A 16,615-nucleotide genomic window follows, 5' to 3' on the forward strand; every position below is an offset into this window, starting at 1 on the left:
GCAAAATCATTTAAAGTACAGACTAGATACATCCGGATGATATTTTTATGGCATCTCCACAAGCTGCTTTTAGGGACTTAAAAAAAATCATTAAATTATTAGTACAGGGATGAGATCCATTATCCAGAAACCCGTTATCCAGAAAGTTCCGAATTACAGAAAAACCCATCTGCTATAGACTCCATTATAAGCAAATAATTCTAATTTTTAAATATGATTTCCTTTTTCACTGTAATAATAAAACAGAACCATGTACTTGAACCCAACTAAGCTATAATTAATCCTTATTGGGGGCAAAACAATTCTATTGGGCTTATTTAATGTTTAAATAATCTTTTAGTAGACTCATGGTATGGAGATCCAAATTACTGAAAGACCCCAGGTCCCGAGCATTCTGGATAATGGGTCCCATACATGTAATAAAAAATTTTAACTCCCGCTGTTCCATACTTGACATGTCAGACCTTTCTTCCTAATACCTACTTACCATATTTTGACCAACCAGACCCTTGTCTGTCATGACCCCCCACCTTTTAATGTATGCCCCACTAATTCAAGGTCTACAAACTGCAACTCTGCTGTAATAAAACAGGATAGTTATTTTTGGTATAAAAGTAAACAAGGACAGAGAAGGCTAGAAAGTTTGTTGCATTAGCTTAAAACATTTAAATTTATGCTATATAATGACAGTATTTATTTGCTTTAAATTTAGCATTGAGTAACAGTCATGTCTCAGCAGTTATCCACATGAAGACTATATACCATGGTATCTCAAGATTAGCAACAGCAACAAAAACTACTAACTAGCAGGCATATTAAGAAACGAAAAAAAGAGCGAAGTGAGTAAAAAGAGAAAGAGGAAGAAGGTAGGCAGCAAGAGTAAGAACCACTGTTGCAACCTGTTTAGTCACAAAACAAAAACTGTAGTACCGTGTTAGCCAGTGTCGAAAATATTAATATAATATAAACCCACAAATACATTGTATTGTAGAAATTATACCTATATTGGCTAACAATAAAAGTACATTGCAAGCTTTCGGAGCTCTAAGGCCCCTTCACCAGGCAAAATACCTGTTTAGTGACACTGAGGTATTCTGTAGTCTAATAGGCAATGTCCCCAGATTTTTTCAAACTTGTTCAGGCGCCCTCTGCTCAAACAGGGAAAATTATAGGTGGAATGCCACTGGGGATTTGGCATATTCAAAGTCTATATCAAAAAGTTGACCACTTTCTCTAAAAGTCTATTTAAACCAGGACAGGCCCAAAGCACAAGCAAGAACGTACCTGAGCTCCCACACACTTAAAACATAGTTTATCTGGTTAAGGCCCATAGTATGGTGGCATATTGGTGTAAGATACATTCTACATATAATTCGGTACCAATTAAGAACATCATTGCCACCAGTTACAGAGGTTAGGTAGGAATGGGTGACGTTTTTAAATGTATACACTACAGTTTAGTATCCCATATGAAGGAATAGATCAAAGAATTAAACTCAGAGGGAAGGGATGCTATCACTATTGCCTACCACGTCCTGAAAGATGAGGGTACTTTTTGGGTGTCAATATATAGCCAGACAGATGTGCTTAAAGGCTTAATAGAAGTGTAACTATGCAGTCAAAGAGATAAACCAGATAAATGACATATAAACTATACACAGTTATTAAAAACAATGGGGACTTTGGAGTTCCTGTAGGTGTTGATATTTACAACAAAAGAAATAATGCAGCATGAATGTACCAGTAAACCTTTTTCACTTGCTGGGGTTATTTATGGGTAGACTATTGGAGTACTCAGATGTGCAGGCACACAAATATAGCACTTTATATAAAAGTTTTTTAATATATAGGGGCTGATTTACTAATCCACAAATCCGAATCCCGAATGGGAAAAAATCGGATTGGAAACGAACTTTTTGCAACTTTTTCGTATTTTTTGCATTTTTTTCGTAGCCGTTACGACTTGCGCAAATTGTCGTGGCTTTTTCATAGCCATTACAAATTTCGTGAATTGCCGCAACTTTTTTATAGCCATTATGACTTTCGTGAATTGTCGCAACTTTTTCATAGCCATTATGACTTTCGTGAATTGTCGCAACTTTTTCATAGCCATTATGACTTTCGTGAATTGTCGCCACTTTTTCATAGCCATTATGACTTTCGTGAATTGTCGCCACTTTTTCATAGCCATTACGACTTTCGCGAATTGTCGCGACTTTTTCGTATTGAGCTTGAAAAATTTGCAACAATGTCGCAGAATACCGATCATTACGAAAAAAACGCATTCAGACACTTTACCGACATTCGTGGATTAGTAAATGTGCCCCATAGTGTTGCTATGATTGCCTTCCTGAAAATGTGCTTCATTACTTGTATCTATCGCATGTTGCAGTGAGGTTTTCAGTCACAGGAGGGCAGCATTGACAGGTGGAAGAGGTAATGATTTTTCATAGGTAAACACTCACACGAAAGATCGTTCCCACCCTCCATTGACGTTCAGGACTTGAATCGAATCGTCAGATATGGAGGTACACACAATAGAAATTCTACCTCCACCTGGCGATTCAGCCCTGAACGTAGATTTTGAATGGCGCCGTTCAAAATCTTTTAATCTGCCCAATTAACGAGTCGACCAATATCTGCATCCTTTTGCGATATCGGACGCTTTGTCGAGCCGCCGCCATACATGCAACGAATATATTATCGGTGTGTGTATGGCTGGCTTTAATCTCCTGCAAACTTTTTCTCACTGGCAATAATGTAAATTAGCTGGTTGAAAAACATACGCACCTCTAAATTGCCCAAAGTTTCCTTGCAAGGCAACTTCAGGCGATTTCGGAAAAACAAAGCATCAAATATGTTTTCTACTGGCAATTTACATTATTGCAAAGTATTGGTAAAAAATTTGCAGGAAATTAGTAGTCTACAGTAGAGAAGATTTATTGTGGATGGCTAATCTCCTTGTCTGTCATTGCCCTTAAAGGAAAACAATACCCAAAAACAAAATGTAGGTCTCTACAAAAATATATTGCATAAACAAGCTCATATGTGAAACCCTGCTTCATTCTAAACAAACCATTTTCATAAAAATATACTTTTTTAGTAGTATGTGCTATTGGGTAATCCTAAATAGAAAATTGCCATTTAAAGAATTATGGGCTGCCTCCTTGGATCATAGGCTTCACAGTGCACACAAACAAGCCAAGGCACACATATATGCTAGGCCCCATCAGCCAATTAATGGACAGAGTTCTGCCTTTTGCTTCCACACGTCTTACTGTCACATTTAGAGTTGCGTTATTTAAAACGGCAGTACTTACTGATATATATATTCCAGTTTGGTGAGATTCACTCAACATAATATGAACTATCTGTTCGTTAAGTATTTATTCTGGGGGTATAATTTTCCTTTAATTTTTAAATGTCTTCTAAGGCAGGGGTCCCCAACCACCGGGCCTCGGACCGGTGCCGGGCCGTGGACTGCTTGGCACTGGGCCGCCGGCGTTCCCCCAGAGCATAATACATCGTACACAGAGAGGCAGAAATTCAACACACATCGCATTTAAAGGCGCGAACGAACGTGCTGCAAGCAAGAGTGCGCGAACGAACGCAGCGCGTCCAATGCGCAAATGCAAGTAAGACCGCGTCTGCAGCGCACCCTTCCCCCCCCCCTGGTCCGTGGAAATTTTTTTCTCCTTGCAACCGGTCCTTGGAGAAATAAAGGTTGAGGACCCTTGTTCTAAAGGTGGCCATACACGCACCGATAATATCGTACCAAGCCTCATTTCGTACGATATTCAGTGCGTGTATGGTATGTCGGCGAGTCGCAGGAAGCTGCTGATATCGGCCGACTCGCCGGTCGGACCAGTTTGAAAATTTGGATCGGGCGCCATAGAAGGCGCCTGACCAAAATTTCCCTTCAGTGCTGAATCGGCAGAAGGAGGTAGAAATCCTATTGTTTCTACCTCCTTACCTGCCGATTCAGCCCTGAATGGTGTGTGGCGGATCTGACGATGTTTCGTGCGACCGATGGTCGCACGAAACATCGTCAGATTGCCACGTGTATGGCCAGCTGACTTTATCAGCCAGCTGGAAATCTCCTCTCCTGTGGGTAATAAAAGTGCCTGACAATACCTGCCCCTTCACATTTGTTGAAATCACTGCATGCAAAACATATTACACATTAAATCAGAGCTGTCAATTCCCCCCCCCCCCCCCCCCCCCGCCAACTATTGCTTCAGGAGTTACCCAATTTTTATGTTTCTCCCCTGGTCTCCACTCCCCAACATTACTGTCCCGATTTTTAGAAAATCTCCCATTGCCCCGCAGTAAATTCCAGTGCACATGCCCAGTAAGCATCTCAAGCATTTGCACGTGTGGGCAGAAATGTGTGTGGCATCTCTTCACAAAGCACAAATGTGACGTCAGTTCCAGTCTCCTAATACCAGCTACTAGAGGGTGAGAGCTCTGCATGCTGCATTTCAGGGTAACTGCCCAAAAATGCAAAGGGAGCCATTTCTGAGCATTTGCCCAAGACATGTAGTGCCTTATACATGCGCAGGTTCCAAACGAATGTGAAGGGGTGGGTATTGTTAGTGCTTCATCGCCCATTGAAGAGGATATTTCCAACAGAGCAGTGAATAGGCCCTTGTGTCAGAGCCCTAATTACTGATTGGTTGCTACAGTATATATCACCATTGATATCTATCTCCAATGCAAGTAAACATGCCCCTAACTGTCAATCTGACAATGAAGAGAGACAGATGCTGAGAGGGGGAATTTTTAATTTATTATATCTGAAAAGGTTCTTAATGCAGTATGATAAAGATGATATTATTTTTTTCACGATAGTTCCCCTCCACTATTGTTTAAATATTAAAAAAGTACTAGTAAGAGTGATTTAATGCAGACCCTGTAAATTCTTTAATTGTTTAGTAGTCCTAATGTCTATAAGGTGCTACTTCTGCAGTGGGGGTTAATCACACCACACCATGACTTACAGTTTTCCTAACTAAATGTAATAAACCCTCCCTAGTACGCAGTGTTGTAAACGGACCTTTCAGAGAAGCAGGACATTTATTTTGCTTTAGTCCTCTATAACCCCTGCAACAACACATCACATAAAATCCTATTTTTCACCAAAATGAAACAATTTTACATATTCCGCACTGTTTCAAGTACAATTAGAGCAGATTTTATGCAGATGGTGTTTGGCGTATTTACAACATAGACACTTGGGAGCAGAAACTGTGAAAGAGCTTACCACAAAAAAATTCACCCAGTTTCTGTATTTACGAATGGGTGAAAGTTCCGCCAATACACTTCTAAAAATCCCATAAGAAGAATAGAAAGCGGTTGTACATGTGAGAAAAGACACCTCTGACAGATGATATTGAACTATCGCCAGTTATACTACAGGTCCTCTTGGGAGTCTAGCAACGCTGATACCATAGTCTAAACAGTGATACCACTGCCTGTGATACGTACATCATTCATGAGCTGGCTACTGGCAGAACTGCTCATATATAATCAGCAGGCAGGCGATGACTAGTCGCGCTTACTAAGCAGGCCTGTCACATTCCTCAGTCACATACTAATGTTCCTGGGATGCTCCGAGCTGTGCGTGTGAGGAGAGCAAGGAACGCTGGATTTTGTAGTTTCTCTGGAGCTTAGAACTCTGGCGGGCTCTAGCGTTAGGGAACTTTGGAACTACGATTCCAACGAGGCTTTGCCAAGCCCCACCTGTATGCGTGCGGCCATATACCTGATAGGGAGGAATGTGAGAGGAGGAGAAGTGGGGGAGGAGCCATGGCTTGGAGCTGAGTAGAGCTGAGAAAGTTGGAGAGAAGGGAAAGTTGCGAGAATTAAGGGGTGAGGCTGAAAAAACGTTCAGCGGAATGTGTAGGGAAGGAGGCTGAACAGACAGAGAAAGACATTTGTAGGGAGATTAAAGCAGAGAGTAGGGGAGGAGAGAAGAAAGCACTACTAGTAAATAGTAAACGTCGGAGCTGTGAGAGGAAGAAAGAAAGAAGGAAAAAGAGAGAGGAGAGAAGAGCCAGTAATTGGGCTGCCGAGAGCGAGAGCCAGGGGTACGCCCAGCGAATGGACTTGGGCTGCACAGGAGCGCTCCTACAGTGAGGTGAGCCAGCCTGATGGGAATAGTCAATAAGGGGATATCTGCCGGGCTCAGGGCTGCTCGCTTGGTGCAAGAACCTTCTTTATAGGACTTTCACATATGATTGAAACGTATCAGTGTATATGCGTGTCATTAATGCAGCTGGTCAGTTTTAGAAACCTGATTCATTTCCAGGGACAAATTATTCCTTTGTGAGAGACATTAGAGCATTAGAGACTGTTCTTTAATTTAGGAATGGCTGGCTGGGAATTATTCAGATGTCACTATGTTGGATGGTTATTGCAAGAGAAGTGATAATGGAAGGGCAGTTTGCATGGTTATTGCAAGAGAAGTGATAATGGAAGGACAGTTTGCATGGTTATGGCAAGAGAAGTGATAATGGAAGGACAGTTTGCATGGTTATGGCAAGAGAAGTGATAATGGAAGGGCAGTTTGCATGGTTATGGCAAGAGAAGTGATAAGGGAAGCACAGTTTGCATGGTTATGGCATGAGAAAGCATGGTAGGTTGACACATTACATGGTTATGGCAAGAGACAAGTTAATAGGATGACACATGATGGTTATGGCAATAAATAGGCTAGTGGGAGGACATGTTGCAGGGATATGGCAAGAGAAGGGTATTAGTATGACACATTGCATGGTTATGGAAAGAGAAATGATCGTGGGAAGACCTACTGCATGGTTATGAATGGATAGTGGGATTAAATGCATGGCTTGTAGCGAGACTTGCATTAAGAGACCTGTTGCATTGTTCTGGTGACATATGGGATAATGTGGGAACTTGTTGCATGGTTGTGAAAGAAAGGGTATGTTGCACAGGACTTGTTGCATGATCATAAAAGAGAGGGAATGTTTGTGGGGGCAGTTATGCACAGAAATAAATTAGGAGGCTGTAACAATTGTGTTGTTACTTAGGAAGAGCTGTAAATGGGATTTCTCCAGCAGGTTGAATAACAGCGCTGTAGTTTACTAGCTAAGTTTTGGTGTCTCAGGCACAGGTTGATTTTACCAGAAGAAATAGGAATTAAACGTAGGCTACTACTAATACAAAAGAGTGGGCTTGCTCTCAAAAACATATACTCAGACAAGGTGGTATTATCAAAAAGGTCACTGTATAGGAATTACCAAATAATTCAAGGACGCAGATACCCTCAGAATTGCCCTTGAGAAATCCCGCTTTTTTTAAATTTGTTTCTATCGTGTACACCAGGGATCCCCAACCTTTTTTAACTTGTGAGCCACACTCTTGTGTAAAAAGTTTGGTGAGCCACACAAACATGAAAACACTTCTTTGGGGATGCCAAATAAGGACTGTGATTGGCTATTTAGTAGCCCCATGTGGACTGATGGACTACAGGAGGCTCTGCATAAAGTGAAACTGTGTTTCAGGGTTTCCAAAACTTGCCTCCAAGCCAGAAATAAAAAAATGGTCACCTACTTTTGGGAGCAACATCAAAGGGGGTGGTGAACAACATGTTGTATGCAGTTCTATACAGGCATTACATTTGCAAAAATATAATACAACTGGTTGGGGATCACTGGTGTACACATTTGGGTGGTATGTAATTGTATTATTTGGTATTTCCTATGCTTTTGATCTTTTCCTATTTTTTTTTATACCACCTTGTTTGAGTATATTTTTTTGAGTGCAAGCCCACTCTTTGGTATTGGCAGTCTTTCTAGTTACCTTATAGGTAACTTTGGGGCTTATTTGCACCTTACTCTAAATACTTTTTGCGTTGCTGATTAGTGTGCCCTCCATTTCCTTATAATTCAAAATTGGCTGCTAAAATAGGGTTTAATAAGATCATAATAGTAATTGTTATTAATTTATGCAAATCTAATGATGCAATTTAATCTCTGTGTATTTATACTTATTGATTTACTATTTTTTATGATAATGTTGTTGTTACTGTGTGTACTTTTCTATATTATGCAGTTATACAGTTATGTGTAGCACTGCAGTGCTTTATAAATAAAGTTATGCATACAAATAACTCTTTTTAATGGAAATAATACAGTTGCTTTATTCTGGAAGGAGGGGGGGGGGTAAGTATGGTGTTGCCTACAGCATTCTTTAGAATTGAAAACCTGCTGTGGAATGCTTGCAGAGCTACTAATTTAACATCCCTAGGCTAATGGTATGACACTTTGGTTATTTATAGAGAAAAGACTGGTTAGAACGGATTAGGGATGGGCAACCAGAGGACCTCCAGGGATAGGCAAATTGATTCACCCTTAAATGTAATATGCTCAGGTGCTGAATTGGCTTAGCAGGGCCTATCCCTCAGTTTTATTTAGCAGACTTGCTTAGCATGCGATTGCATACTTAGTCATGATTCGTGATTAAGCATGCAACAGCATTCAAAATGTAGGCTAAGTCTGTAAGGAGACGTTTTCTGAATAAAACATCAACTTTCACATAATTTAATTGCAATTCTATATTTAAATTTCATATATATATATATATAGTTTTTGATACAATGCAGATTTTAGCATTTTAAAATGCAAACTTTTTTGATTTACAGAATTAGGTGAATTTTTTTGTTGGGTTACACAGGCAGTATAATGCATTCGAAGAGGAAAATTACTATGTTCCACTGCAAGCAGCTCTGATCAGAAGTCACAGATATTGCTGTTCAGCTGCATTCTCAATTTCTGCCTCTCAGGCTGTATTTGAATGTAATGTTCCTCTCTATGTCTGCCTTTTACTGAACACACCTGCAGAAATATTGCTACAGGGTGTTTAGCGTGTGATGGGTATAGAAATATGATTTTGTTTAGTAATAACCAGAGAGACAGACTTTGAGAACACAGCTAAATGGGCCGGAAAAGGTTCTCATAAACTTGCCCTGCCCAGCGTCTTTCTTTCATGATTTTTTACTCAGGAATTTTATTGGACTGGCATAACTCTGAAAAAGATCCACGTGAGGCCAGAAGTTCTTGGCCCAAAATAATATTATTCTAAATTAGACAAAAAAAACCGAAGTGAAGCAAGTTATATTAATACATTATATTGACCTGCTTCCATTTTGCCTTATTATACCTTAGTCTTACTACTTTGTTAGAATTCATGCTGTAAAATGCAATTAGGATCCCAAGAAGGTACAGTATCTAATTTCAAGCAGTGAATGGAAGTGTTGGAAGCTGGTTTTCAGTTGTATTCAGTGTTCGTTCCTATTGTGTACATAGAGCTTACTAGGGCACAATCCAGACCAAACTTATATTTGTAAATAGAAAGTTTGTGCTGTTAACGATTACCAATTTTGTAAAAGGATTGCACTAAAACAGTTATATTCCATGATCCATAATTAGATGTTTCCCTGTTCAGTTAGAAAATATTATGATAAATGCAAACTTTAGGCAAGAAATGCCACCCTAAATCTAGCTGATTTTTGGACATTTTGCCAATTTCTCTTTGGTGGCATATCTCAGGGGAGGGCGGGACGAATTCTGGACAGACTGATGTAAAAGATTATTGACCTGTGTAGGGGGCTCTCTGATGGGCCTGCCTGACCAATATATGACTGAAAATCATGCATCATGGATGTACCCACAAAATTTTATGTGTATCATGTGCTATTAACCACATAAATCCTAGATGTAAGTTTTATATGATAGAGAATATATTTTGGAAGAGCTCAGAAGAATGAGTTCAGTTTTGCATGCTTTTTCTCTTGTAAATTTAATTAAATTAGTATTTGTAGTGTTTTAAAGGCTTGTGGGTGTATATCAGTAATGCCTCTAGGTGGAAAGAAACTAAACAAGTTCAAGTTACAGGACATAGGATGCAGTAAAGAAACATCAAAAGGAGAATTCAGCGATTGAAGTAGTTAAAGCGAGCGTTGTTAAAGGAAGTCAACCGAAAAAAAAATATTTTTGCCTAATAAAAGAAAACATAATAAGCATCTTTGCAATATACATTCATTACAACTTTGTAATGGTTAAGTTATTTGTATATATAATTGCTATTAAAAGCAGTGTTTGTCTGTCGTTTCCTCTGTCCTAGTGGCTCTGGATTTTTTTTTTTTAAATATGTTTTTTTATTGGCATTAATAAAATGAAAATAAGATACAGTTTGTCCTTTGAGACACAAGATAAACAAAAAATGGAAAGAAAAAAAAATAGGTTTATGCAAGTAATTATTGACAAGATGAATGTCATATAAGATTTATGCAGTATATACTTCAAGACATAGGATACGCAGTACTTCCACTGTTGTATTGTAGGACCTAATGAATCTGACAGTGATAAGTCACTCAGAGTCACTTAAAGCAAATAATGCAAATAATTTTTAAAGCACTACAAATTTGTAATAAATCCATATTGGAAAGTTGCTAAGATCTTTTTAGAATTATGCATATTAAAGGCTATACACTGCATCTGCTCTTTTTAACTGGCTTGGGAAGGAAATATTCTCCAGCACTCTCCACTTCTATAGACCCAAAGTACAGCTTGTTGTCTGCTGTTGTTTAAATGAGAAGAAAAGGCTAAGTCACTTGGGGGTGCCAAAATGTTAGGCACCCCAAGTGACTTAAATCACTTACCTTTTACCCTGGGCTGGTGCCCCTGTTAGGAGAGAACAGCATCAGCCTGGGGTAGCTGCAGTGCTTCCTCCATCCAGGTTCACTCGAGCGCGCATGCGCAGTAGAGTGAAAAAGCCGAACTTAAACTATAAAGTCGGCTTTTCACTCTACCGTGCATGCGATTGTCCAGGAAATTTGCGGCAGAACGAAACAGGAAGGAGGAAGCGCTCGCTACAGGTACCCCGGGCTGGTGCTGTTTTCTCCTAACAGGGGCACCAGCCCGGGGTACAAGGTAAGCTATTAAAGTCACTTGGGGGTGCCTAACATTTTGGCACCCCCAAGTGACTTATCCTTTCCTTGTCCTTTAAGGGGCCCATTTAATAAACAATTTTGAGATTAATTCGTATTTTTTCTGAACAAATTTTTTGTGGTTTTCAGTAAATCTCCACAAAAAAAATAGTATTTTACGCAAAGAATACGAACATTTCAGAATACCTCGGAGTCCTATGGAAGGCATCAAAGCCAGAAAGGTTTTTGTGGCGTAAACAAACTTTTTGGCATGAAAATTTTGTGACTCTTGGAACGCAATTATGATATTTGCGTACAAACAATAAACACATTGTCGAGGCATTTTAGAACTTCAGAAATTATTGTGGTTACTTCAGATTTATACCATAACATGTTTCAAGGCCAGAAAAAAAAACACATTTTAGTAAATGTGCCCCTTAAAACGGTCTGTCTTCAGTTTTTTGTACATAGTTTGTTCTTGTAGTTGTCAGGTATTCATACAGGCATTCATACAAAACATTTAGCAAAATTATACTGACTATACTGACAGATTTGTTTTCTTTATAGGAAGATGTAAGTATGATAATGTGGGCAAAAATCGGATGGAAAAAAAGTGGTAAATGGCAATTTTATCAGTTGCAATAATAGTTACATGGTGTATATGATGGGTTGTTCTCTTACTTTTTGCATTAAGTAGGCAGGACTACCAGACTATTATGGACCAGAATAAGTGAACATTGCATAAATATTAAGAACAGAATAAACATAACATTGTTTATGGAAACCTTGTTAGTATGTTAATTCCAGTAACCCTTAGGATAGTTCAATGGAACTGAATGGATAATGGGGGGAGAATAGGGAAATATAGATATCAATTTGCAGCATTTATTATACAAATTTAGAAATACATGTTTATTGAAATAGGAAAAGTGTATTAGGTCTTATGATTTTACATTTCATAACTCATGATATTATACATATTAAATTGTTACATGAACTTTAGATATTGTTACTATGTAGTATATTTTATGGTTAAGAAACAACTCATAACTTTGCAGAGAAAAAAAGAGTTGTGACAGGTTGGGGAGAAGGATGTGTTTCAAGCTTTGGTTACAGCTCCATCTGCTTCTACATACATCTGAAGAATAAATCTATGCAGTACCTTGTCAGATATGCTTCATTACAAATAGTTTATTAAAGGTTCAAGCTGGCAGTGTTTATGGCTGTGTAAAAACTGGTGCATTCTGCAGCATGCATTTAAATTATCATTTACATAGCAGTGGTGTTTATCCAGAATATTGTTTTAAATGGAAGATCTGGAATCTATATATTATGCAAACACAGCATCATTTATATTAATGTAAAATACACACTGCAGATGAATTGTAAAGTAAATATCTGCACATTTTTCTATTAAGCTACATTTTCAGTTCAATTGAGTGCTCTTCTTTTTCATCAGAGTAGTAACTTTATAGCAGGTCCAGACTGAGAGTCAAAATGGGCCTTGGCATTTCTAGTACACAGCCCCACTCAGGCCCAATAAATTGCAGCTGTCTATGGCATCTTACAGCAGCTCCTTGGGAATTTGCCAGAATCCACAGATTGCCAGTCTGGGCCTGCCTTTTAGATATAAAAGGCATGTTTAGAAAAGCAGGATCATAGGGAGTATAAGGGAAATTATTTCCAAGGTAGCAAAATAGTAGTTTGCATAAATCTATTTCAAGGCTTTGTAGAATCAGAAAGCTTAACTCCTGTAAAATGCTTCCCTAATGGGACCGTGGGCACAACTGTTTACCATTCTGTGCATAGCCATAAAGGGGCGTGTGTGTATATATGAAAATTGCAAATACTGGGGCACAGGTTGGGTATGTGAACACACAAGCTTCCAATTAGCATATCCTTTTTAATGTAGCATTTTGCTCAGTGATGCATCATATCTGGTTTGGGGGGGGGATGTCTATTTCGGCTTTAAAATATTGTGTGTTAAAGGACAAGAAAAAAAAGATAATTTACTGTAGGGTCAAAATGAATCAACCCACTGCACTATTTAGTGCCTTGTCATCATCTGTCTTGTCTTGCAATTTTAACTTGTATGTGGTTGCTAAGGTATAGGTATTTTCCTAGCAACCGCACTGCAGTTCTCCAGTGGTGTATATACACCAGCAGAGAAAAGCCAATCTGCTGTCTACTGCACCTCTTAAATGTATTTACTAACAGGTATGGTATCTGCCTAGAAGCGTACACACAGTGTATTTCCACCAAAAAATGCATACTTGTGTTTTCCGTGATCTTGTGCCTCAGTGAACACACATAATGTTTGAAAGGCAGCAGACTGGCTGTTTTTACACTGGTGTATATCACCAGTGGAGAAAATATAAAAAATATAAAAGTCACCACACCTCCTACAGCAATCTTTGCCCAACATACCCAGTTTAGCAGGCTTAACCATGGTAACATAAAATTGATATATTAATTTAAACTGTATTAGTTTGTCCCTTATAGAGATTAATAAATTGTAAAGATTGGTTGTGATATTATCTCAATAATCATAATTTATATCTGGAATTATCTTTTTCCACTTTCCATGTGTTTTGAGAAAGGGAGCCTTCTGGGCTTCTTAACCAGTCTATAAAACTATGAAACCGAGTGGTTTAACTAGGGCCCGGCAGGTCCAATGCCTCAGAGCTTGCTCATCACACCAATATTGTGGTTACTGTGGATTTCAGTACTGCTACTATGGCAAAAAATAAACTTGAAAATCGGGGATGCCCTGGCCCCTCTTAAATTGGGCTGTCAGTTTTTTCCATGAGAGTCTAGGAGGCAGATTCCACCGTATGAAGAGGGTTACCTGTTCCCACTTCCCGGACAGCTCTGAAAATATTGGGATAATCATCTTTACTGTGTTAATTTCCCAAGAGGGAAAGAAGTAGCTAATATAAGATCGATATTTAAAGTAAGAGTTTAGAAAAGACATTTATACCTAGGTATCTAAAGTAAGTATTAAGTCTGCAAGGAAGTCCTGGAGGGGAGAGCAAGTTGACCAGGAGGGACAGTTGGAAAAACAACAGATTTCTCCCAAATTACTTTAAGGCTAGAAATCACCAAACCAAAAAAATGTTAAAAGGTAAAGTTCTCTTATTCCCAATTGTTTTAGAATTTCAAATTGTAATGTTGTGTGTACTATGTGCTATTACTTAGATATATTTTAAATTTTACATGAGAGTCTATTTTTATTGTGTTCTATGACAACAAAACAAAGAGAACTCCCAAGATACTGGATACTTTTATAGTTACAGTATATCAAATACATGTGCCTATAATATAATAGTATCATATGGAAGACATTTGTCTTCATTATTCAGATCCTTAAAGGACTTGTAAAGCCTACATTTGCCTACAATGTATATCAGTTGGGCACGTCTCCCCCACCCAAATGGCATCATTTGTACTGCATATATCCCCTCCACTTGCCAGCACTTTCACACTTTCCTGAAGCAAATAGCAGCCACCCGGTGGCCATTTTTTCTCTGATACATAATTGGATACATTTAAATCTGCAAACAGCATAGACACACAGACCCTTATTCAGCATACATTTCACCAAGAATAGACGCTTACACAGGCAGAACTGTCTGAAAAAAAGTTCTGCTTTGTTTGAGCTGAGCTCAGGAGAGGAGGTGAGGAGAAAACAGTTGAAGAAGACAGCTAGAGCTGAGTTTCTATGGGAACCAGCAATGCCATCTCTTTACTGGCTGCTGGACTGGAGAGCGTGTTTAGTAATCTGAGCTTAGAACAACTGAGTATGCCCACAAGCCAGAAGTCAAAGCAAATTCCCAAGGGAGGGGGCCGAGTGGGTTACAGAAGGAGAAGGAAATCTAAGTGATTATGGGGATGCTGCAGCCTTACTATTAACCTCTGGACAACCATAGTGGCAGGTATTGAAAGATTTCAAAGAGGCTGTTCACTAATTTCATTTTTGTGTTTGGGGTTTGCATGTCCTCTAAAGTGATACTGACACTAAAAAACTACTCTTCAAACTATGAATCTACATTAAAAGTTCCCTATAGGACATGTTCATTATTTTTCGCTGATAGGGATGCTTTTGTAAGTAATTGTTACATGAAGTTCCTAAACCTGACTGTCCCGTCTCAGCCTGTCAGTTATAGCTAATAATGCTAACGGACTCCTGCTGCACGAATACTTTTGCAAGCCACTGTATATACCTGTTTGTAAATACAAATACTCATGCATAATACATTTGTAAACTTCTATAGGTTTACCTGTAAGTTCCTGTACATCTACCTGTACATGTCTACATGTAAATTCCTTTCTACAAAAACAGTAATATGTACTTTATGCTTATATTTATTAGCAACTTGTATATATTGTTTTTAACAGAATACACTGTAAACTTAGAATCATAGCTACTTGTCTCATACCTTTATCCTGCACTTTCTACTAATTGCACTTCTGGTTAGACCTAAAACTGTATTTTGTTGCCTTGTACTTGTACATGAGTAATGACAATAAAGTTGAATCTAATCTAATCTAAATATGGCAGCCTCTTCATAGAGGAACATGGGGGATCGGATAGGTAATGTAAAATCACTGGAAAAATACTTTTATGGCAAAATTGTAAAATGCATGCAAAGCCAATGTTATGATGGATGCAAAAAGGGTGTAATTTCTGGTGTCTGTATATTTTTAACAGTACTGTATCTGGACAGGCAACCTTTTTATCTTTCACCACAGCCAAATACAACATTGTATTATAAAAGTTTACTATTACTGATTTGTTTCACCACAGCCAAATATTTAAATAGCTTATTATTATTTCTGCTTGAATTTCTAGCATATTTAAGTTTGCTGCCACACAGGGCAGATGCAGTGGCTCTGCACACAGGTACAGGAGAAGGCTGATGGCAGCGGTGGGGCTGATTCTTGGTCTGCGTTCATCCCCAGGCAAAGAACCAGCCCCACGTGGCATCATCCTTACAGTGATGTAGAAAAGGGCTGTCATAAACATTTAGTTAAAAAAAAAAAAAAAAAAACAAACACAAAGATGCAATTATAAATATATAAACAATTACCATGATTATACCACACATATCTATTTGTGGAGGTTGACAAAATAATTATATAATGAATGGTACATACTTATATAACCTGGATAATCCCTTACACGGGTTTCAACCAACCCTTTTGGTGGCTTTTTTCCTTTTAGGAATGAGATGAAAAGAAGGAGGAGAATGCAGAACATATCTCCTAAGGATATGACAACCAGTTATACTTTCCATTCCATTAGTTGTAGGGGGGTTCTCGTAGCATTTTGTACAGCTATTTAATTTGGCTATATCTTTTCTTATATTTTAATAAATAATATGTTTTCCCTAGTATTAAAATGTCATCATCCATGGCTTTCATGCCTACTCCAGGGCCACAGCATTTATTCAACAAGGCATTTCAGATGGGGGACGTGGGAGCTTTCCTATAAAGAAGGCTCAGGGCTGGGGTCTTTAGATAGCACAGTTGTATAGCATTTCTCTGGACCTACAGGGTATCAATTTGACTAGGCGATAAGGGATAATCAGGGAGTGTTAAAGCATGTAATCATTGTTTTCACTGAACCCAGTATGTTATGTCTAGTAAAATGTTGGGATTGTT

General features: G+C 38.6%; 1 protein-coding gene across 1 annotated transcript in view; it reads left to right on the top strand.

Moving 5' to 3' along the window:
• Positions 1–5,896: 5,896 nt before the first annotated feature.
• The window catches only part of ppp1r13l (protein phosphatase 1 regulatory subunit 13 like), a 32,706-nt gene continuing 21,987 nt past the window's right edge, over positions 5,897–16,615 (top strand). Inside the window, 1 exon segment of the mRNA NM_001045659.1 lies at positions 5,897–6,139. The gene's annotated coding sequence lies outside the window, so the exon portion shown is untranslated.

The sequence above is a fragment of the Xenopus tropicalis genome, chromosome 8 (genome assembly GCF_000004195.4).
Source record: "Xenopus tropicalis strain Nigerian chromosome 8, UCB_Xtro_10.0, whole genome shotgun sequence".
NCBI classification, from domain to species: Eukaryota; Metazoa; Chordata; class Amphibia; order Anura; family Pipidae; genus Xenopus; species Xenopus tropicalis.